The sequence below is a fragment of the Sander vitreus genome, chromosome 1 (genome assembly GCF_031162955.1).
Source record: "Sander vitreus isolate 19-12246 chromosome 1, sanVit1, whole genome shotgun sequence".
Lineage (NCBI taxonomy): Eukaryota > Metazoa > Chordata > Actinopteri > Perciformes > Percidae > Sander > Sander vitreus.
The window spans coordinates 29,123,898-29,147,966 of record NC_135855.1 but is presented as its reverse complement, the minus strand read 5'-3'; the positions used below and the strand labels follow the sequence as shown (position 1 = coordinate 29,147,966).

General features: G+C 40.5%; 1 protein-coding gene across 2 annotated transcripts in view; it reads right to left on the bottom strand.

The window, feature by feature from the left end:
- Positions 1–24,069, bottom strand: part of mdga1 (MAM domain containing glycosylphosphatidylinositol anchor 1) — a 208,844-nt gene that overhangs the window by 147,174 nt on the left and 37,601 nt on the right. The gene's annotated exons all lie outside the window — the stretch shown is intronic.

Sequence of the window (24,069 nt, the reverse complement as noted above, 5' to 3'; positions counted from 1 at the left end):
CATATGAAACACACACGTTTCATATGACTTAATTCTGTTTGAACCAGTTACACACTGCTGTTCAGCGATTCTACTTCTCAGTAATCAGAGTACTGTAAATGAAGTACAAAGAGAAAGTGCAAATATACAATACGTTCACCAAACACTACACAAGACCAATGCTGCAGACTGAGGAAAATATAATTCTCTCCATATACCCAAATCAGTCAACATTGAGAATGCTAACAAAACATGTCCAAGTTTTCATACTACTACAGTAGTGTGCATAACACTGTTAGCTCAGCAAACAACAAACATAAAATCCTGTATCCAGTAGAGGTTACAATTACAGTAAAAAAATAAACAACAAACAAAAAAATGAAAATACAGTACAGAAAATACTAGACTTACCTGTTGCATTTGTATAGTGTTTAAACCTGATTGGTGTGTCTACAATTAAGCAATCATGTGTGGCATACCTGATGGCTGTGTTTCACAGATTGGCTCATAGGTGTGGTAATTTGACAGTCATGTGTGCTTTGGAATTGCAAGGAAGTGACATCATGATATACTTCTGTGTCTAATGTATACAAGTGTGTTTAGTGTTTTGCAAATCACTGTGTGTAGTGGTAAAAAGTGTGAGGCTGACAATGTGCTAATAGTGGTGCACATCTGGGCCAATGTTTTGCTCCTTGAGTGTAAGGTTTTGATAATTGTGTAATACGTTTGATTTCAGTGTGTAAACAATCGGCAAAAACTGTAATCGCTGAAGCTCTGAATCATTGCTCTGTGGACTTGTGTGACAGTATGATCTAGGAACATCGTTTTTAACCGTTCTATTTTAACATTTCTCTTACCACTGTCAACTTTCCCCAAGGGCAGCCCACATTCAACAGTATTTTGGGAATGCGTGTCAGTGACTAAAGAAGATTTTGTCATTGAGTAGTAAAATGTATTGTTCATTTGACTCAGGAAGAGCATATGACACTATTTAAGTTTTGTCATAACCAAAAACTAAGGAAAAATCTTCTCAAACCATCATATTGAAATCACATCACCATATTGCAGAGGTGGGAGTAAGTCACACATGTGCAAGTCACAAGCAAGTCTCAAGTCTTAACTTTGTACAAGTGTACAAATAACAAGGTCACATGAGACACAGCCATCTTGTAACCGTATATAAACTGGGAACTATATTCTCAGAAAGGCGAAGCATTTCTACTTGCTACAAGCATATCACTCCGCCCAAGTAGCAGAAGTAGCACTGCTTTGCCTTTCTGAGAATATAGTTCCCAGTTTATATACGGATAAAAGATGGCTGTGTCTCCTGTGACCTTATTATTTGTACACGCTGTGACTATACAAATCACAACATGTAAATAGGAACATGTTGGCGTTATTTTGTCACTTATTCTGAGCAGTAGGCTAGTTGGACCCGATTACCTTCAGGAGCCGTGCTAGGCTAAGCTACCGGTGGAGCCGTCGGAAAGAGTTACAACACGCACGGAGATGAGAAGGGTATGTATGGACTTATCTAACTCTGGGGGTTACGGTGAGTAAGCCTAGGCGGCGCCAGGGAGGAGCTTGGGGGTTACATTACTAAAACAAAACGATTATTTTTAAACTAAAAAATATGACGCAAACACAGGTGATCCTATTCGGCCAATGGGCACAGCACACATTAAACTTTTGACCTTAATTCCGCAGTAACTTATTACACAGAAGAAGAACAACGCAACATTTGGTAGCCGTTAGGATTAGCGAAGTGAGTGTAACATTAGCAAAGTGTCATTTTTTACTCCCTAAACGTCAACCTGTGGACACTTTATCTGTTACATACAGATATCCGTCCATCTTTGTCCGCTTATCCGGTATCGGGTCGCGGGGGTAGCAGCTCCAGCAGGGGACCCCAAACTTCCCTTTCCCGAGCCACATTAACCAGCTCCGACTGGGGGATCCCGAGGCGTTCCCAGGCCAGGTTGGAGATATAATCCCTCCACCTAGTCCTGGGTCTTCCCCGGGGCCTCCTCCTCGCTGGATGTGCCTGGAACACCTCCCTAGGGAGGCGCCCAGGGGGCATCCTTACCAGATGGCTCTACTCCGAGCTTCTCACCCTATCTCTAAGGGAGATGCCAGCCACCCTCCTGAGGAAACCCATTGTGGCCACTTGTACCCTGGATCTTGTTCTTTCGGTCATGACCCAGCCTTCATGACCATAGGTGAGGGTAGGAACGAAAACTGACCGGTAGATTGAGAGCTTTGCCTTCTGGCTCAGCTCAAGACCCCAAGGTACTTGAACTCCTTCACTTGGGGTACCATGGCCTCACATTTAGAGGTATGACTACATTATTTTTACCATGTGTGCAAGTATGAATACTGTGTGAGGATGCGTGTATGTGTGTTTATGTGTGTGGTTGGCTGTCTGTGGTGTATTTGGCCTGCTGCATTACTTCTCTGCAAATATAAGCTACTGTATGAAAGCTGCAGTAATGATTGTGTAAACCCGGCTTGTTGGCTGGTATTTGAAATATGTTCGGTAGGCTAATCAGAGTTTTATGGTGCTGTTGTATCGGCAACTTTAGTTAAAAAACATAAATCAACCTCTCTCTCCCTCTCGTTTGCTCGCTTAGTAAACTGTGGCGGAGGTGGGTGCGTATCTGCGAGCGTGTGTGTGTATTGTTTGCATGTGTGTCAAGGGAAACTCTAAATTTTAGAGCACCCTCACTGAAACGTCGAGCAACCCCATAGCACCAGCAAAAGAAAATCTCTGGCACCGCCACTGTGAATAAGCTAAAGTCCAAATAAGTCGGCGTGTTCCTTTAACCTTCAAGTCGCAAGCAAGTTTCAAGTCACTAGTGAAACTAGTGGTGAGAATCAAGCAAGTCAAGTCGAGTCATACAAAATTCTTAGATCTACCACAGTTTTCACATTTAAATCAGTTTAAAAAGACAGTTGTCGTCATGAAAAGTCTTGTTATATTTTCAATATTGCAACAAAACTGTTGCAGCAAAAGCTTCATTACAGAGATATATATCCAGTGAAGGTGCTAGGTTCACATCAAGCTAGCTGAGCTCCACGGAGGTTGGCCCGCGATAGGCAGCGGTGGTTTCTTCTCGCATCTAACCACCGCTGCCCATCGCGGGCCAGCCGTTGTCCAAGTCCTTTCATATCATCTGTCTCAAGTCAAGTCTCAAGTTTTGAATACCAAGTCAAAGTCATTTAGAGTCATTTTCAATTCAATTACATTTTCAATGTAAGTCAAGCAAGTCTCAAGTCCTCAAATTGGCAACTTGAGTCAGACTCGAGTCAAGTCGTGCGACTTCAGTCCACCACCTCTGCCATATTGCGTATAGCTCCATACTAAGGTCTGCTTTATAACACTAAAGACACAACAGGCTGTGTTGGCAACTCCAGGAATAATGGATGATGGATGCATGATGGGAGATCTCTGCACTGGTGACAACTACAATATCGGAGTCTGCACAGCGCTGACCCATGAGGAGGGCTGGCTAGCGTGCAAGTAGCCTCAGATGGCTTCACCTCCCATATGATTAAGGCAGACAGGAGCGAGGAGGGGAGAGACAGGCACAGAGCGAGAGAAACAGTGGGTGAGGAGAAAAAGGCCAGAGAGCAGTGTGAAACCCCAGAGAGAGGCATGGAGAGACGGGGGGAAGCACAATGATGTGATTAGCATCGATTCACAGGGGAAACAAATTTCCACTGTGTTCTACGACTGTTATTATTGAACAGACAGGAAAGAAGTGGGCGGCCTGTTCACCTTAAACCTCAACTCGATCAGACGTTACAATGCAGAGCGCGATCTTGAGCCAGAAATCAAGTTGAAAATAAAAGAAGCTCTGAATCTGTCGCTGCATGTTCTCTCACATGGAACACGCTGGAGCTGTTAATAGCTTAAGGTATTGGTACATAGCGAGTGTGCCTGTCCACTTACATTTGTACATTTTAGCGACATTGCCCCTTTACTAGATAAGGATTTTTTTTTCTCTTTCAAGAAACAGTAAAGAAAAAAGAGACATGAAAAAAACTGTAGGTCAGATTTAGTCATGGTTGCAAACATGTGGCTATTTTAAACCTTTGCTTTTCCATTTTTGCATTGCTCCTAACCCGGGTAGGTAAATGCACAAACAATCATATTTTAAAAAACACACACTTACAATAATGTCTGCTTAATATTTATCCTCAGCTATCATTTCTTTTGTTTTTATTTTCTGAAAGTGGATGTTTGGAGAAGAAAAGAGAAAGCAAGGACATATTATTTCCCAGATGCCTACTGCATATACGCCTTACTCTGTTTGTGTGTATTGTAGTGTGTGCGTGTCAGTTTCAGTGTGAGAACTGTAGAAATATGTGTGTGAATGCCGGTTTGAATATGAGACTTAACTGTTGTGTTTGAGGAGCTCAACAGAGCAGTCAATCATTCATTCCTTCAGGCTTTTCATTATTCTTTCAAAGACCTCTTTAGCATACCACAGCCATTTCTTCTCCAAAGTAGCAAAATATAAGCATGCATGCAAATACTCACATACTCGCAAAACATGCATGTTTGTGCACACATGTACTTACACACACACAGTACGCCGCAGTACTTTTGCAGAAGCTCTCTGCATTTAAACAGGCTGTTCGTTAAGTTCTCTGCTTCTTGCTCTGATGCCCTTCTCTATCCTTTGTCTTAACCTCACTGTCTCTCTGTTTCTGCAGCGCATGGTGTCTGACTTTACATAAGGAGAAGAAAACATCATGCAGAAAAAAGTTCAAGTGCACTAAGAAATAGAAGATGGGATATTTCAACTGGTTTAGTTTAGGCATTCAAGAAAATAACTCACATTTAATTAACCAAAACTGGTTGTCTGAGTTCCTTTTCAGCAAACACTCAGCTTCAGATTCATACAGTTACAAATATCCACGCACAGGAACTGCCTTGTCTAATTACTGTCTTCATCTGCTGGGCACTGAGCAGATCCAGTGGAGCAGTTGGGGGTCAAGTGCCTTGCTGAAGAGCACGTTAATAGCAGTTGCTGTGGAATGGAAGATCACATCTTATGTGTATTCACTTCCCAGATTGTGTCAGTTAAACTCACTTTTGACCAACAATCTTTAAGTTAAAAGTAACTGTAACCTTTAGACAGCAGGTTCACTGGAGCAAAACTCTACCAATCAATCAATGAAAATGTAACCCACGAAAGGATAAAATTAAAATCACTATATGGGGTGACAGAGCTTGGTTCCAGAGGTGTGCTGCGCTAACTCAAAAAGAGGAGAGCTGATATAAATGGTGATTAATTGTCTCCTCACTGCTTATTGGCGTGTCGGCATTAGTTTGCCTCTCCGGAGAGGGAGGGAGGTCGGACAGAGCGGCTCCTCTGTCTGCTCTCGCCTCTGGCAGCTTGGCTGCTTCAACTGTCTGATCGACTAGGGAAAGAGAGGGAGAGGAGGAGACAGGAAAGGCAAAAGAGAGAAGACGAGGAGGTGAAAAGAAAGGCAAGAGAGAGAGGAGTACGAGGAAAGAAAGACAAAATAGAGGAGGATGAGGAAAGAAACACATGAAAGAGAGGAGGACGAGGAAGGAAATGTAAACGAGAAATGAGGACGAAAGGCAAGAGAGAGACAAGGATGAGAGAGAAGCGGGAGAAGGAGAGAGGAAAAGCAGAAAAGGGGGAGGGAGACAGAAAAACAGCAGAGAAGTACAGAAAGAGGGAAGAAAGTGACAGAAAAGAGAGAATACAAAAAACAAAGAGGGAAGAAGAAAGCTAAGTTAAAAGAGAGACAAACAGTAGTGGTGGAGAGAGGAGAGAGTCAGAAAGAATGAGTCTAAGAACGGGAAGTAGGGACAGAAAGACAAATTAACCAGGGATGTGATAAAGCAATTGAAAAGAGATCAATGGGAAGGGGTACCTAAGTTGAATTAAAGAAATATCTAAATAAATATATAATAGAGGGAGATGGTAATAATCACGAGACAAAGAAAGAAGTAGGTAAATGTAGTCAGCCAAAGAAAAGAGACTGACATTTAGGCCAGAGGGCGGAGAGGCTTCTCAACAGGGCACTGCAGTCAAAAACAAAACAAGGGTGCAAACAAGTGGGCTACACAGACTCACTCTCTCCTCTAGTCTCAGATCCAGCACAGATAGTATACCAACAGAGATCACAGCATCGGAAAACAAACTGGACAGTATACCGAGCCAACTAAATGACATTAAATCACTGTAACCTTTGCAAATATTCGCGGAAGCAACATTTTTTTCTGGTTAAATAGAGGGGTTGCATTCCCACATGTTCATGATCGTTAATTATCATAATCATAAGTAATCAATGTACATGTACACATGTGTAAGCAATGTACATCCGTTGAGCCAGACTATATACACAACATCCACTAGCAAGATTGCCATGACTAAGGTAGAGTCAATTACTGTAGCATGATAACTTTAAGATTGTTTAAAATCAAACTCATACCATTTCTTACACTGGAAAATATTTTCACATGTTCATGTTGTTTAACTGGTAGCCATGTGCTGGTAGGCTTCTGTGGAGGGTCTATATGAGGGTGCAAAATACAGAACATTTAAATACAGTAAAGTCATGAAACAAAATCACATCCTAAGTTTTACCATCATTTTAAATGATGCTGCAACAACTAATCCATTTTTGTAGCGTAAGTAGTATATCGACAGCAAAAATATAAGAGCCAAAAAAATGCAACAAAATCGTACAAGAATCAACTGTCCAAATCAGGCCAAAGGCTGTAGCAGAGGAAAAACATGGGAAGTAGTTATTAACACAAACACTGACACAGTGTGTCCAGAGGGGCATCAATTCAGTTAGTGTAAAAGATGATCATCAGTCATAGAAATCTGCTGTTTTGACAGCAATCTATCTGACTCTGATGATTCATCGATCAAAACTGTTCCGGGGAATGCTGATTGAAAGTGTTGTCCGTGCATTATTGGAAACTTTCTGAGACATTCAATGCACATTAGTTGTAAGTGAAACATAACTATCGGTAAATGCCTCGTCTGATTAATTGATTCGTCACCGCCTGCCATGTTTGTTTTTGTTGAGGGGACAGGACATTTCTCACTAAAACTAATGATGAGACAGGAGAGCTGGTGTCACACCACACTGACTGCTTGACGGAGAGCTGAGCAGCATGTGTGGTTGTGGTTGAAAGAGAGTGTGTGTGTGTGTGTGTGTGTGTGTGTGTGTGTGTGTGTGTGCTGCTAATATGTGAGCGTACATACGTGCATGTTTCAACGACTGTGTGTTTTTCTATGTACATTATAGTGTATCTTGCCGGAGGAATCCCACAGAAGGTCATGAATCCGGTCGAACATGAAGATACGCAGAGCGTGATTGATATGCGTAGTTACTTTATTGGAGCTGCTCATGCATGCCGATGAGCTCTGTCTCAATTCACTTCATTCACAAGAGACCATTTAGATGCTTTGGCCCTTCCCCTGCCATCACAAGGAGAAAGGAAAGAAAAAGGAAAGAGAGAGAAGGAGATAAGAGTAGTGGAGAATGGGGACCTGAGGGAAAAGTCACTGACTTTATTGATTAACTGCAATAGAGGGAAATGTTCATCTGACCCAAAGAAAGACTAGGCACACAGACACACAGACACACACACATACACACACACACACAAATACAGCCTTATGACCAAGAGCCCGAGTGACTCACATTGCCTCATCATTTTTATCAGGATTTTTCTCCGCAGACAGGATGGAGAGAGATCAAACCGTTGATGTCATGACCCCATCCTTTTCATTTTAGCTCGATTCGAGCTCCACATATCAAAATGCGTTTGGGACATTGATTTAACTTTTGACCTAACTGTTAAATGACCCCTATGAATGACAGGACTAATCTTTTCTTTAGTGCAGTTTCCCTTACCTAAACACACCATGAAAGAATAAATAGATATATATATGTTTTAACTATAGGAGTTTAATTTTTCTACATCTGCTTCAATGAGTCACTGTGTTTTCCAGTGTATTTTTATAAAGTCACCCAAATGTTTCCCCACACCACTAAATAGAAACAACCACCTTTTAGCCAGTGTTGTGTCTTCCATACAAACATGAATTTTATTGGTGCTGAATTCAGTGGCAGGTTTCCAAACCCAGACTGTGCCTGGATGAAGACCAGAAAGCTGTCTTTTTTTCACTGCCTTGTTTCTTCTAATTTGATTCTGTTTTTGGAGCCATCTACGTCTGAATAAAATGTCCCTTTTGTCCTTTTTCCTTCAGGCAGATTCAAAGGTTAAAAAAGAACCTGGAAGAAATACTGATATAACTGATATCCATTAACATTCACATTCTAATACTGAAGTCCAGTAACTTAACGTAAATTCAAACACAAGAACATGTTGTGAGTCCAAAATGCTATGACTTAAGCTGATTAGAATTATGTTAGCTACCATAAGATACCATTGGGAGTGAAATAACTAATATATAATATGTTGTGCTTATATGATCTATGAATTATTTTTGTGAGCAAAAATGCTCAACATTGAATGTATTCATTGTTTAATTTGTCTTGGAAAGGTGGAAAAAAGATTTGAAAAAGCATTTACAACTTGGTGAGTTTGATCAAACAAACTGCATGTTCACTGTACAATTGTATTATTCTGTTTCAAAGGAATAGTCAGACATCAGTCTGTATAAAAAGGGACTTGTTGGAGTCTTGTCATCGCTGTGAGGTTGACAGGCGATCAGTGCAGATTCAAAGAAACAGTGCAGCACATATCTCTTCGTAAGACCACATTAGACCTCTTTACACTGTTTTTTGTACAGATAAAACAAATCAGATATTACGTGTTAAATAGTAAGCTTTAGAGGTGCTTGTAGGCGCATTTGGTTACCTTTAGACAGAGCCAGGTCAACTGTTTCCCCATTTTCAATCATTGTGCTAAGTTAACCAAACCGGATGCAGACTGTAGTTTCATATTACCATACAGACGTGAGAATGGTATGTACCTGTAGGGCTTGGCAATATAGTGAATTCATTTGATTATTTAAATGTATGTTTTTGCAACACAAAAAGTAACATAGCTCATTGCTGACTACATTAGCTCTTGAGTCACCACAGTCCCATAAACTGTGACATGAATAGATACATGATATATGCACCTGTGTGCACATGTGCAGTTTACGGGATTGTGGTGACTCCAGGCAGCTAGCTGGCTCTGGCTATCTCATAGCGAATGGCCGCAGAAATGGACACCGATTTGCGCCCTCAGTTTATGTTTGTATAAATGAATTACACTCTGAAACTGTAGGGGCGCCAGATCTAAAGTTCTGAAGTGGTGCTTTAAGGAATGGAAAACAGGGGCTCTTTAGTCTGTCGAAGAGTGATAATAGAAAGAGGGAGGAAGCAGCCTGGTCAAAACAGTGAAAAACACAGATATCACCTGATCACACGACACGCCGAGAGGTATTGATTAAATGACCACGGTGGAAGAAAAGACAATAAGCCAACAATAGCATATGAATCAATTACACACACAAACACACAAGCACCAATCATCACTTCCCTGAGGGGAGCTTAATGCAGAGTGCAAACAGAAGAGACACATTGACAGAGAAAAAGTGATAGAACACATCTATGAGAGGAAGAATCTTTCCAAGAAGAACTTATTCAGTATATCAAATAATGAACCTCCATATGTCTAGTAATTCAGTATGTGTTCATTCTCTCCTCAGATGTATTTTGTCTGTCAGTGTTTGTTGCATGATTCATCTACTAATGCATCTGTGCGTTTGTGAGAATGTCTCTGTGCTTGTGCTGCTTTATGTTAGTGTATATCTGTGTTTGTCTGTATTTGCTTCATGTTCAAATTGTTTCCTATGTGGATGACCACAGATGTGACAGAGCGTATCTGTTAGCCGACAGTACTGACTGCATACAGCCAAAGCCAACAACTACAGCCTTGATCCAACTTTCATTTATTTTATCCACACCAATGGATGTCTTTCGGGGATCATGAAATCGGCATGTCAGGGTGTGTTTGAGGGGGTGTGATACATGCCGTGATACCTAGCGTACGTGTGTACCTGTGTTTGTCAGTGAGTGACTGTGTATTTTACACCACAATCACTGTAAGTGGAGAAAGAGATTGTGCGATCAACAAAAGTATCAGATGACAGCAAAAGCTAATAAAGGGGGATCATTGGAGAGCAGAGGGTAGATTGGAAGGGCAGGGAGGTGCAGAAACAAAAAAAATGTAATGGAAAAGAAAGAGAGAGGGAGGGTGAGAGCAGCAGTTTCCTGGCAGCACTGCAGGCTTCATATCCAAGGACAGTGGATCTTCTCTTTGAAATATTGTTTAATATAGACTATTGGCAGGCACAGAGCATGCAATCCAAGAGGAAAGGGAGAAAAGAGGAAAATTCAAAAGATCACCACTTTGTCCATGTAAGATTTTGTTTAGTTTCTCCAACTTTTTTAGCAACCCTAAGAATTACACCCTTTCGCGCCTCACATTGATCCTATCGTAAGGTCCAATAATGTTCTACATTTTATTGCACTCCCTTGGTATTTTGGTCTTAGATCTTGAAATACCAAAAAGGTCAAAAAAAACAACTCCAGAAATGTCATTATATCTAGCTAAAGCAGCAAAGAGAAAGGTAAAATTTCAATTAAGTCAGGAAATCCACTACTTATTATATCAAACCTCTTTCTGTTAGGGAACAAATGTGCACTGTAGCACTTAGGTCTGAAAGCCACACGAAGCCATGGCCACATAAACAGGTGAATTTAATGCGTGAATAAAATTACAGTAGCTCTGTGAAATGTAGGCAGAAAGAGGCAGAAAAGAAGACAGCAAGTCACGGGTGGGGGAGTATAAGGGTTGCATCTGTTGTGAGGACTGGAGTGATGTGAAGTGATCAGGGGTTTGTAGAGCATGGTCAAACATGACTCGTCCTCCTCCATAGGAGTGTGCTTGCCGCACTTGAGCTTTCCCAGGATGAAAAGATAAAGAGAGGAGAGAGAGGGAGAGCTCCGACAAAGAGATGAAAACTGCTCAGATCTTTGGCAGAGACGGATGGAGAGGGAGACGAGAGGAGAGCAAGCAGCGAGAGGGAGAAGGGAGAAGGGAGGGAAGGACAGAGAAGAGAAAAAGAGAAATGTGTGACTGGCATTGCCTTTGTGAGCGCTCCATTCACAAAGCCTGTCGTATCCAATATAGGCCTACAGTGTGTTGAAATTGACAGGCCCCGGAACAGCAGAGGAGCGAAGAAAACACAGACAGCTGACAGCCTTATTGGTTTTTATGAGCATAACTTACAGGTTGTGTTGATATCCAAACAAATATCAGTATCAGTATCTACTAATCTTTACCTGACCAAGTGGACCTATAGTGTCAATTGAGAGGTGATACATTTCGAAGACTAATGGTTATTCCAGGACATCTACAATGTTAACCGCCAGTTGAAGTGGTTAGAGCGACGTTAACATCTGCAATATTACTCACGCTGTTACCCACATCTGTTTCCGATGCCAGTGATTCAAGCAGCATCTGAGCATAATAATAACATAACAATGACAGAACATATAATGCTACATGGCCATGAGCTTCATGTGTGTAGTCTAGGGATGCAACTAACCAGTATTTCAGATATCAGTCCATCTGACTTCATATTTCTTTAATTATTTGACTGTCAGTCAGTCTGTTGGTCGGTCTACCATGTTATCCAGAAAACTAAAATATATATATATATATAAATATATATTATCTATATATCATTCAAACCTATACATATCTATACTATTGGATGGATTGTCATGCAATTTAAACATTCATAGTCCCCAGAGAATAAATCCTGCTGCTTTTTCCTGTAGCGCTAGCATGACTTAGTCTTGCATAGCCATACGGATTGCCTTAACAACTGTTCGATGGATTGCCATGAAATTAGCTACACACACACTCTCTCAGGGTCAAATATAATAACTTTGGTGATCCTCCTACTTAATTTTTTGTGTGGACATTTTCTGAAACAAAAAGACAAAACATAATTCACAAGATACCTTAAAGACATACATATAACATTCACATGGGGGGGGGGGTACAAATACTCATTAACGTAACACAAACACTACGCAGTCAAGTTGTTGCTCTATTGTTCATATATTCTCTAATAATAAAAGTCCAAGGAGCACCTAGCCCATAATCATAGTCTGCAAGGGTTGCAGCTGCATTCTCGATAGAAAGCAAGTCCAGAAATTCCTTCAACCAGTTATATTTATTTTAGCAGTGTAAATTCTGTGTTTTCCAGTTCATGAGTACACCTCTTTTCGGAGAGAAAAGCTAGAGCAACTATCCGTTGTACAGGTATTTCTTGCATATTCTCCAATCTGCTCCCCAATATACATACATTAGGGCATTTAGGAATATGAAGATTCTGAATAATTTTTAAAACATCTATTACCTCAGTCCAAAATCTCTTTACCAATGCTGGTGATCCTCCTACTTTTCATCTATTGCCATCGTCGTGTCCAAGACTTTGGTTTATGACCAAATACCTGCGAATACCCATCAGCCTCAACTGTGTGCTTAACATCTGCATGTTAGCATTGCAATTCTGATCTTGTTACATGTAACATGTCAATGTTCAGATTTAGCATGCATGGCTGTAAAATGTGTTGAATAAATGAAGCTTTGTGTAAGTTCAGCCAGGAAGATGATATTATGTTACTCACTCATTCTCATTCACCTCACTCTCCCTCTTCTCCTGCTTCACATTACCAGCTGATTAGGGACTGTTTACTCTTTTAGTTAAACCAACCAGGTTTAGCCACAATCTCTATCGGCCAATCACATTCTTGCTGTCAATATTTAAATGTTTTCCTCTCAGTTGCTGTCAGCTCTCATTTCAGCGTGAATCGCCACCACCCTCCTCCACCCCGTTCACCTCCAGTTCATCAATTCCAGCTCCCAGGTCTGAGCTCACCAGAGCTCGCTCCTCTTCTCATTCATCCAGATCTCAGCATCCTCTTCAGTCATCACCATCACCACCAGTGTCTAGACTCCATCAAGGGCGTATCCTACATACCTCCTTTAAATATGATGTCATCACAATGGGAATTTGATGATGTCACGACTGGGTCTAATCACATTTATCATTATTGTGCACACGTCAACGAATAATTGTTCACTCAAAATGAGGTCTCTCCTGATTGAACTGTTGATGGCTAATTGTTAATCAACTTATTATATCAGCGCTGGTGTACATTGAAGGTGTAGAAGACTAACCTTTATCTGACACAAGACAATTTTTAAGTCATGTAGATGGACTAAATGCAAATTTCCTGTTCACAGACCTAGAGTATTGTTGAAAGATCATGGTTAAAGCTTGTCCCTCCAAGACCCCATTCAATTCTCAGTGTTAATGATGTGGTGAGGACAGCGTTATGCTATCTGAACATATATTGGCCAAAACTGACTCAGGTTGACCAAATTGGAGCATTTGGCTTAGATTAAATGTATATATTTAGGTATGTTTTCATAAAATAATTTGACGGGTAAAATAATACTGCTGGCTATGGGAGTCATGGATGTAATTCAGCCTTAAGTAAAGGAAGCAAGATCCTCGATTACCTCTATTTTGAAACTGAACAATACATCAGTATGCAGTTAGAGTTACAACAGCACATATTGATATCTTGATTAGAGTTGTGTTCAGACAAAGTCGTACACACAAACAAATCCACACTCGCACACACACACATACAACACACACATGCCTCTCTGAGTGGAGCTTAGTGCTGCTAAAATCCACAGTAGCTTTGTGCCCAGGGGTGGCAGATTACTTGAGCTAATTAAAGCAAAGTTTGGGTGTTTTGAAAAACCCAATGATGCAAGACTTTTTTTCTGATCTGCTTAAATTGTGTGATCTTAGCTGGACGAAACCTTCAGCAAATAAAATGATTTTTTTCTTTTCTTGTAAATGTCTCAAATCATATATTATCTTACAGACACACATACATATCTCCCCTTCAACTACGAGTTATCCTCACTCAAATATTTGAAAAGGGTGAGACTGAGCTTAATGGGGCACCCTGGTGGGCAAGCTCATCTCTTGACTGTGACAGGGTATCTACCCGCTCTATGTCTACTGTCCTGTTTTTACACTCCATACACTCTCCATTGTGTTTAATATCATCAAGAAAGAAATTTATCTTACAGGACAGGAGGGGAACAAGAGAAGAGACGGAAGCACAAGAGATTAACAAGTCACACCTTCATTTAGAATTGCAGTGTGGCTGATGTTTGAAATTTGCATTTCACACTGACTACACCATTATTCCCACCAACCTCTGGGTGTCCCATAGCAACACAAGCATCTGCTATTTGTTAAAACCGCAAAATACAATGAGAGCAACAGAAAGAGAGAGAGAGAGAGAGAGAGAGAGAGAGAGAGAGAGAGAGAGAGAGAGAGAGAGAGAGAGAAACAGACAGAGGACAGTAACAGCTGGTGGGGCTTAGAAATTGCAGCAAAAGTTTTGCATCTTTTATTGTATGTGTGTGTGTGTGTGTGTGTGTGTGTGTGTGTTGTTTCTTTCTGTGGTTGCACAGCATATGCCACACAAACCACCTTAGGTGTAACATATCAACATATGGTTATTATATTCAATGTAGCTCTTTGGAGCAGGCTAGGCATGATGATCTCTCAACTCTCGAGCTTTTGTGATCATACTCTGATGCAGAGAAGAGGAGAGATAAACAGAAAGTCACAAGGCAGAGAACAAAACACTCAAATGACAGGGAGGAATGTGAGCAGAGGAAAAAAGCACTATATTTAGGAGGAAACAAAAAAGTAGTGGAGACAAGGCGGAGGTCATGTGCCCCACATCATCTGCCTGCCTAACTGTCAACCTGACCTTATTCTATTCAACCATAATGCTCCAACTCACTTTGATGGCGCACACCAGGGGCGTAGCACCAAATTCCGGACCATTTACATAGTATTTTTGTGGGCCCTCCTCACATGAGGTACCTAGCACCCACCCCCCCAGTCTGACGCCCCTGGTGCACACATGTGCACATTCATATGCAAACACACTCACATCCACAGAACCAGATAAAAAGAGGCACACTTGACTTGACACACAGTGGAAGTGCATATGAGCAAAAGAAATAATGTGTGTGTGTGTGTGTGTGTGCATGCATGTGTGTGCGTCTCCAAGGAAACTGCAGCAGAGCAGCCAACAATGCATAGCGGTCAGTCCAGGTGAAGTGGTAGGAAGGAAGGAGGTACTAAGAAAGGATGTCAATAATGAAGAAAGTGAGAAGAAACGCTTGAATAAAAGGTCAGAGTAAGAGCTGGAGGAGGTGGGTATGGACAGGAGGAGGTTGGGGGATCCTTACAAGTAGAGTGGAGATAAAGATATGGAAAGGCAAGATATTATATAATTGGAAATTGGAAAACTGAAACTAACAGAGAAAGACTGTGACACAGGAAGAAAGGTACAAATGGAAACAACTATGATGTGTAAATCATGTAGAGAGGGAGACTAAGAAAAGATAAAAGGGATAAAGCATTAAGAGCAGACTAAATGGTGACACCACAGAAAGTGAGCAAGAAAACGAAAAAGCATGCAAGGCAGCAGTTACTTCCTTACTTAAACAGAACTCCCCGTGAGCCTGTCAGAATAACCAGTCCGCAGATATCGATATCGGATATACTGAACCACACAGAACCACTGGATCCATTTTACTAATTAATACACAGTACTTCATTAATGTGTTGCACTTCATTTCACGCAGGCCTTTTTCAGCTGCTATCAGAATTGAATTTAAAGTGCTTGCTCACAATAAAGGTGGGTTTCAACAACAGTGTGGAGAGAAGGCCTGGCATCATCAAGATGGATAGAGAAATCTGTCAATGGATGGATTAATATGTATAAAGAGACCGATGGATTTTATGTAATTATTCAGTTGCTTCATACAATTCTTCTGTCATTTTAATCACCTGCTTTAATTAATACTAATTAATAATTAATACTTGCATAACAGGGGTCAACTATCATGATCTCAGAGTTTAGACAATTGGAGAAATAGTAAATGATTTTAAATAACGGGGAGTGAATACAGAATACAATTTAATAAAAAAAACACTACTTGCTATTTAACCACAAATATTTGTGATGTAATACTGATTGGTAATATGTGCATAAAATGCAATATAAAAAATCATCTAAGAGCATGCACTGCATACCAGAGCCAGCTGTATCAGGTGTTTATCACACTTTTAAACCTACATTGTGTAATTTTTTGAGTTGATTTTACCAAAAAACCCTTTGTTCTTTCACAAATATGTACTCATTCATGTGTAATTACTTCCACCAACTAATCAAAATATTCTCATAAGCGTAGAATCTGATATTCAGAATCATTCAGAATACATACGAGCGACTGCTTGAATGACGGCAGCCATGTAGCGTCTCCATCTTTAAAATACATTAGTCAAAGAGGGACATTCCTCCGCATTTCGCCCTCTTACACCTATTGGCACCGTGACAAATGCAAGGGGGAGATTACTCGCCAGGGAAGCGAAAAAGAGAATTAAAAGCAAAGTAAACAAGACCAAAGTTAATATTGGAGTGGCTAGAACAGCTGCGTGTAAACGATGGAGAGAGCTATTTTTGGGTTTGGCTGCCGTAGGAGGAAAGGTTAGAAAGTAATATTCAGTTGGTTGTCATATCCAATTTCACCGCTAGATGGGAGAAACTCTTACACAATGTAGCTTTAAGGTAAATTGATGAGTTAAAAATATTATTATTATTATTCTATTTAAGAAGTGTATTTACATTTTTAGACATGGTAAGAGTGTAATGTAACACTGTTTTCCCTCCCTGCCAGTAAGATAACTATGGAAGATTGTTAGGAGGTACAGAGGGCTAACATCTGGTGCATTTGGCAAAGAGAAGCGTTCATTACAGTTTCTGAAGGTGTGTGGAGGAGGAGAAGGAATGCATGTTAACAACTGTTTTGAGAAAGTGTCTGTCTCATCTGAAAACAGCTTGATAATACGCTCAAAAAACATTCGCTATGCACAACTGTTATGGAAATCACCACATGGTCAAGTGGTTTATAATTAACAACAGACATAACCCTTCTTAAAATATCATATGTTATCCCACTTATTTTACATAATGTTCAGAGTTTGTGTTGGGAGAGAAACAGAGAGCTGGAGAGGGAAGGGATGAGAAGGAGAGGCGCAGACTCCAAAACCACACAAATGACCGTTTTATTTACTGGTTGTGGTTTAATCATGTGACCATTCTATTTAACAGGCGCAGTTTTAAACACATAGTAAATGTTGTGAGAGAGAACAAGTAAAGTTTAGGCAACACAAATAGTTAGTAAAAATGGTTAGTAAAATATCAGGGATTGTGTCACTGACTAAGGTCCGTAAAACTCATAGGTAAAACTCTTTTAATTTCAAAATGACAGTTGACTTTTGGTTTTACATGGGACACGAAATCCCGGTCCCCTGAGTGAAAGCCCTGTATTTGTTTTGATCCATCCCTCCTTACGCGGAACATGGTTTGGCTTTGTGCGTCACTTCCTTGTTTGCTCTCGCAATAATTACTACAGCCATGAGAGGTTGCAGCCAACAAGAAACTTAATTTTGGTCATTATGAGCTTCTTGCATAATCGACCGATTTGGTCGTTTTATAGGTGAGGATGGGCTGAGATAACTGCAAGAGAGAGAAATCATTTTATGAGAGCTGTGCTTTGGAATTTGTATTCTGGTTGATGAGTAAGAGGAGAAGATTTGAATTCTTACTGAACACACACTCACATACAGGTGCACACACTACACTACTCCTGACTGTATGCATTTTATGCAGTATCTAATGTAGACCTACTTTAGAAAGCTAAATAATTCAGTTTTCAGTGAAAAATCGGAATTGCTGAAAAGCAAAACTCAAAATGTGTGTATGTGTGTGTGTGTGTGTGTGTGTGTGTGTGTGTGTGTGTGTGTGTGTGTGTGTGTGTGTGTGCGTGCGTACGTACGTACGTGCGTGCGTGCGTGCGTGCGTAAAACCCAGTACCATCAGCAATGTTGGATTAGGAGCTATAGGGCTGCCCTGGATGAGCCCTCAAATGAAAATGGAGCAGCAAGCCTAAACCTGACAGGGCCAAAGACGGGTCAATAAAAAAGTAGGGTCTGCAGGTTAACCTGGAGTAGAAAGTGTTATCTTATGTTTGTTGAGGAAAAAAAGATGTAAAATATCCTACTACATAAGCAATGTTAAATCCATTCTTCCGTATTTTGAACCACTTTTCCTGTTTAGAGCTCCAGCTAGGGGCTGGAGCCAATCCCAGCATGCATTGGGATAGAGACAGAGTACATGCTTCACAGGTCATCCATCACAAGGCTAACACATACAGACACACACATTTACACTCACAGTCACACTTGCAGATCATTTCCAGTTCACATAAACTGTATTTGGGCTGTCGACAGACACAGGAAAAACATGCAAACTCCACAGTGTTTTATTATTATTATTATTATTATTATTATTATTATTATTAGTAGTAGTAGTAGTAGTAGTAGTAGTAGTAATAATAGTAGTAGCAGTAGTAGTAGTATTAGTAGTAGTAGTAGTAGTAGTAGTAGTAGTGGTAGTAATAGTAGTAGTAGTAGTAGTAGTAGTAGTAGTAGTAGTAGTAGTAGTAGTAGCAGCAGTACTAGCAGTAGCAGTAGTAGCAGTGGCAGTAATAGTAGTAGTAGTAGTAGCAGCAGTGGCAGTAATGGCAGTAGCAGTAGCAGTAGCAGTGGCAGTAATAGTAGCAGTAGTAGTAGTAGCAGTAATAATAGTAGCAGCAGTAGCAGCAGTATTAGCAGTATTAGTAGCAGCAGCAGTGGCAGCAACAGTGGTAGCAGTGGCAGTAGCAGCGGCGGCGGTAACAGTGGCAGCAGCAGCAGTAGCAGCAGTAGTGGTAGCGGCAGTAGCAATAGTAGTAGCAGCAGTAGTAGCAGTAGTAGTAGTAGTAGTGGTAGTAATAGTAGTAGTAGTAGTAGTAGTAGTAGTAGTGGTAGTAATAGTAGTAGTAGTAGTAGTAGTATGCATCAACCTTGCATCAATGCTGGTTGGGGGAAACTGGGTTGTCATGGGAGCAAAGGAGTCTCATAGTGTGACTGGTTGGCAGGCATCCTAATCAGCGCAAATATCTCTGTAATTATCACTTTGCCTTAGCTGTATCTTAATACCTAGCAACCTATGATCGGCCACAAACACAAGGTAAACAGCAACACTCTTCTCAACTCAAACTTGAAATTCGGCTTTTACAACATTTGAAAGTTAACTTTAGAACCTGATAATTTCATCCAGTCTTGTGTTTCACACAGTTTGAGGGTGATCATTAATTATACCATTAATTACACAAGGTAAAATACATAATTATGGGCTGTACATTTCCGGAGGAACTTAAGCAGTGTAAAATAAAAACAATCCCCCGGTTCTAGAATGTTCAGAATTATCTGATGTGTTAAACTTGGAAAGAAATCTTGTCAGAGATTGCCAGAAATATTGCCCTAAAAATGACTTCAGTGAGAGTGAAGATTGTGCAACAGATCATGTTGGCATATTATATCTCTTTATAAATTATAATGCCTCTGTCCTCCATGACGTATTTGATGTAATATATATCAGTCAACCTGCAATCTCACACAGACAAAAGAACACGGAGGGCAAATAAAGATTCCAATGGATTATCTTCCAACTGAGGATGCATCCGATAATGACTTACAGTAGCTAACAAGAATGAACGGTAAGAGCGAGGCATCACCTCTAAACGGGGCTCGTAGACTAGATATGCAGCCAGTTGAAACACAAGGTAAAAATGGAAATCTGTATGTCCACCTTTCTTTTTTGCAAACATAACCTATCCTTCTGAGGAACACTGTGTCCATTGTGCATGAAGTAAAAGAAGCAAGGCACCAAATACTGCAGCAGTACAAATGTCCCAGTGTATTTTTTATATGGTTGATGAACCCAGCCAGGGCAGGGAAACTGTGCCTGGAGGGTCCTGATGGCTTGAAAAGGCAGCTGACATGTTTTTCCAAGGCATTTTTTTCCAGGATGAGAGACAATATTTCTCAAATTTGCTATTTAAGCCACAAAAAAACAGATACACTCAATGTGTTTGAAAGACAGACAGTGACTCATCAACAATGTGTTATTTAACAGCAGATTAAATATTAACTTGCAGCTAAGAACAGTGAGTCAAAACCCCTGAGGAGGGTGGATAGTAAGACAATGACAGATTGGCGAAGAAAGGAAGAGGTAGTGAGAACAAGAGAGGCAGAGAAAAGCATTGAAAGGACAAATTGTGAAAAGTAAAAAGAAAGAAGCAGAAAATAAGAGACAGAAAGGAAATACAAATAGAGCATGTCTGGATTGAAATCGCAGCTACAGTATGGAGCTCTTTTCCTGCACTGACCACCACCTAGCCTAGCATCACTAACTGTCACAACACCCAATATTACAGTTTTTGCCAATTGCTAACACACTAAAATGACACGCATTTCACAATTATTTAAACTGACACACAGAGAGCAAAACCTCTTCTCAAGTCTCCAAAAGTCTAAACACATTTTCTGCGTAACACACATTTTGCTATTCAAAACGGCACTTTTTAAATGCACTGAACACGGTTCTCTGCATAAGACACAACAATCTGACAGCAAGTCACATGTTTGCCATTTCAAAACACTGTCATTCAAAATGACACTACATGAGCTAATTGGCCAACATAGTGCCTACCTCACCTCAATGGTTAACTGTTACCACTTTCAATCAGAAGTAAGCACTATGAAAGACCACAGGTGAGAACCTTTTTTTTTACAACAACAATGGAAGACGTTGCAGAGAGAGGAAGAGGAAGAGGGAGGGTGAAAATGAGAGGGGGAGGAATGGTGAGAGACTTGGTGGAGGAGTTCTATGGCCAAAGACAGCAACAGCTACAAATGAAATCAGAGCAACCTTAGTTGATCATGTCATCAACCATGGGCTGACAATGTGAGAGGCTGGACAGAGAGACTTCTTTCGGCAATTTTCTTTTTCAGTTTACTGTTTGTTATGAGCATATTTTTGTTCAGTCCAATGTCAATATATCTGCTGTGCATATGTTGCACTGACTTGTTTGGTGAAAAATAAATTAATGTTTCAACAGCATGTGTGTGAACAATCTGACAAATGTTCTACAATTTGAACTATTTTAGTATTATGGCAAAGCATACTAAAGATGAGAGTGTTTTTCATTATGCCCAGCAGTGTGTAGTTGGTTAGACAAAAATCTGGTAATATGAATGAAGTGTGTGCCATTTGGGGCAAAAGTTTGATTCTGATAACGCTATATGTAGTTTTGGTTGCAGTGCTTCATTTTGCAGGATATATTGTGGTTTTGTGAATTGTGTTGAGTATTTTGATAAAACCAGCCTAGTTTGCAAAATTGTGTTTTAGCAATTGGAAAGAACTGTAAGGACGTCAAAACTGATTGCTTATTGTGTGATGAAAACTTTAATAACCTTAACCACGCTGTCTTGAAAGATTAATAAAGGAAATTATTACTTAATAACTCTTCAACTATGAAGTGGGGGACAGAGAATTCTTCTCTGGGAAGCAAAATCACACACTGACTGCCACTCTCGATACTTACAGAGTGTGTGTAATGAATTTAAAAAGAAATAGAGTGAAATTGGTCATGGGAGAGGAATCGTGTACTTCCAACACAAAACTATTGTATTTAATCACATTTAACAGAGCAAGTTTCAGTCCGTGGTGTAACAAACGTGAGAAACATCAGCATAGGAATTCATTAATTAGTCATTTGTGTGTGTGTGTGTGTGTGTGTGCGTGTGTGTGTGTGTGTGTGTGTGTGTGTGTGTGTGCGTGTGTGCGTGCGTGTGTCACATACTGTACGTTTACATACAGAATCGAAACATACAAACACACAAAAAGCATGAACCATCCCTCCAGTTCACTTTTTTGCACAAACACAAAGTGTCAGGCCCTTTGAGCTCTCTGTGTTGTCATCCCAGCACCTCTGTAGTTTCACTCTGGGCTTCAGAAAGAGAGACGTGAGAGGAAAAAACAAGACAACAGAGTCTTTTGAAGTCTCCTCTCTCCCCTGTTGTGTCAAATAACTTTGACAAGAGTGGAGGAGGAGCGTGGATGTGAGTATGAGGAGATGGCTCCTAATTGGCTGCATGAAGAAGGGGAGGACAAGGCCTGATTTAATTCAGAGCTGTGAGTGACAGCATACGTGTGTGTATGGTGACAACACACTCATGGGCTACTACTCCACTATACACACACCTGTATCGCTGGTGCGATATTTCGCACCAGCCTTTAAAATTTCATGACAAACTCAATTTACTCCAATGACATCACCGCAATCAGCTGATTTATTTACCTGTAAATCAGCCCTAATTTTATTTTATTGAGTTCAACTTTGGTGAACTTTGAGCTGCAGATTTGACCCACAAGCCAGTGGTAGTGGTGGTGACAGTGCTCACCTTTGAGGGATCAGAAAGCTAGAAAGCCCAAAATGGAAGAAGCTATTATAGATTATCAGCTGTGTTGCACCATTCACTTTTATTTAACCTCCTCTGTCAGAGTATAAACTGCTCCACAAATGGCGTGCAGTTATGAGACAGAAGTCAATGGTTCAAAAACATCTTTTGAATAAACTGTCATTTAACGTATTGCCCCATAAGCAACTGCACTAACAATGCAGTACTTTGCTGCAGTAGTAATGACGGACAGATTGAGGATAGAAGTAGGATGGGGGATTTCTATAATGGCCGTTACTATACACGTTGTTCAAAAGCATGCTTGCATACAGCAACATCATGCTCAAGGACACCATCATGAATATGAGATGCAGCAGCAACAAAGCGTTTCTTCTGCTTTTCTCATATCCTGTATGTACAGCAATGCAGGGGATAAGATATTCTGGATATTCTGCCAAACTGAGTATTCTGTCATATCTTAACAACATTAGCACAATATGGGTCATTGTTGAAGGGGCTGAGGAATATAGGTCACAAAAAAAAAGACAAGACACTCCATAATGTGCACGCTAACACACACGCACACAACTCGATGAGAAAATCCCCAGATGCCGTTTGTGTCTCACAACCAACTTTTGAACACAACCATTAGAAGCCGTGAAGAGTGGAGGAGGCGGACAAGATTGAAATAAAGAGACAGAGAGGAAAAGTGAGGCTGAAAGAGAAAAATGAGAGACAAAGAAAAGTAAATTAGAAATTCAGGAAAGAAAAGGAGCAGAAAGAGGGAAGAAAGAAAAGAAAACAGAGTTACAGAGAAAGTGCAAAGGAAGAAACTCTTCGAAAAAGAAAGAAAAGAGAAAGTGAGAAAGACAGAGCACAAATAAAGAGAGAAAAGACAAAGACAAAGACATGGAGAGAGTAAAGAAAGCCAAAGTAGAGAGCAAGCGATGTGCTGCCACTGAGTGAAATGCCACCCGTCCTGTCACATATCTCTACAATATTAATTACACTGTGCCACGCTTCTGAATAATGGAACAGCCCTATTTAACCAGACTGAATAATTTAGCAGCTGCTTGGCCTAGTGTATATAACAGGATCGATAAGCATTGAGTACAGGTAATGAAATTCCAAAGGGAACCTCAAGGAGGAAAGTTGTGTTCACCTGCACTCCGTTAGAGCCCATCCAGACGACCTGGGTGTGCGTATGTCTGTGTTAATGTCTGTGTTAATGTGTGTGTGTGTGTGTGTGTGTGTGTGTGTGCATTCTTTTGTGTTTATTTACTGCATTATATGTACTTAAGAATAGTGTCCTTTAAGAAGCCGTGTGTGTGATTGTGGGTTAGCTTGCACTCACATTTCATGTATTTATGCAAATGTATTAGACCTCCAAGGTGAAGCCCTTTGTGTGTTTGTGATTCTTAAATAGGTTGTAAAAATGTAAAATGTAAGCCTACCTAAACCATAAGACTGACTGACTGACGTCATAAGTTGTCGTTTCCGAAGGTCTCCGTTTCTGCCTGTCCAGACTACAACG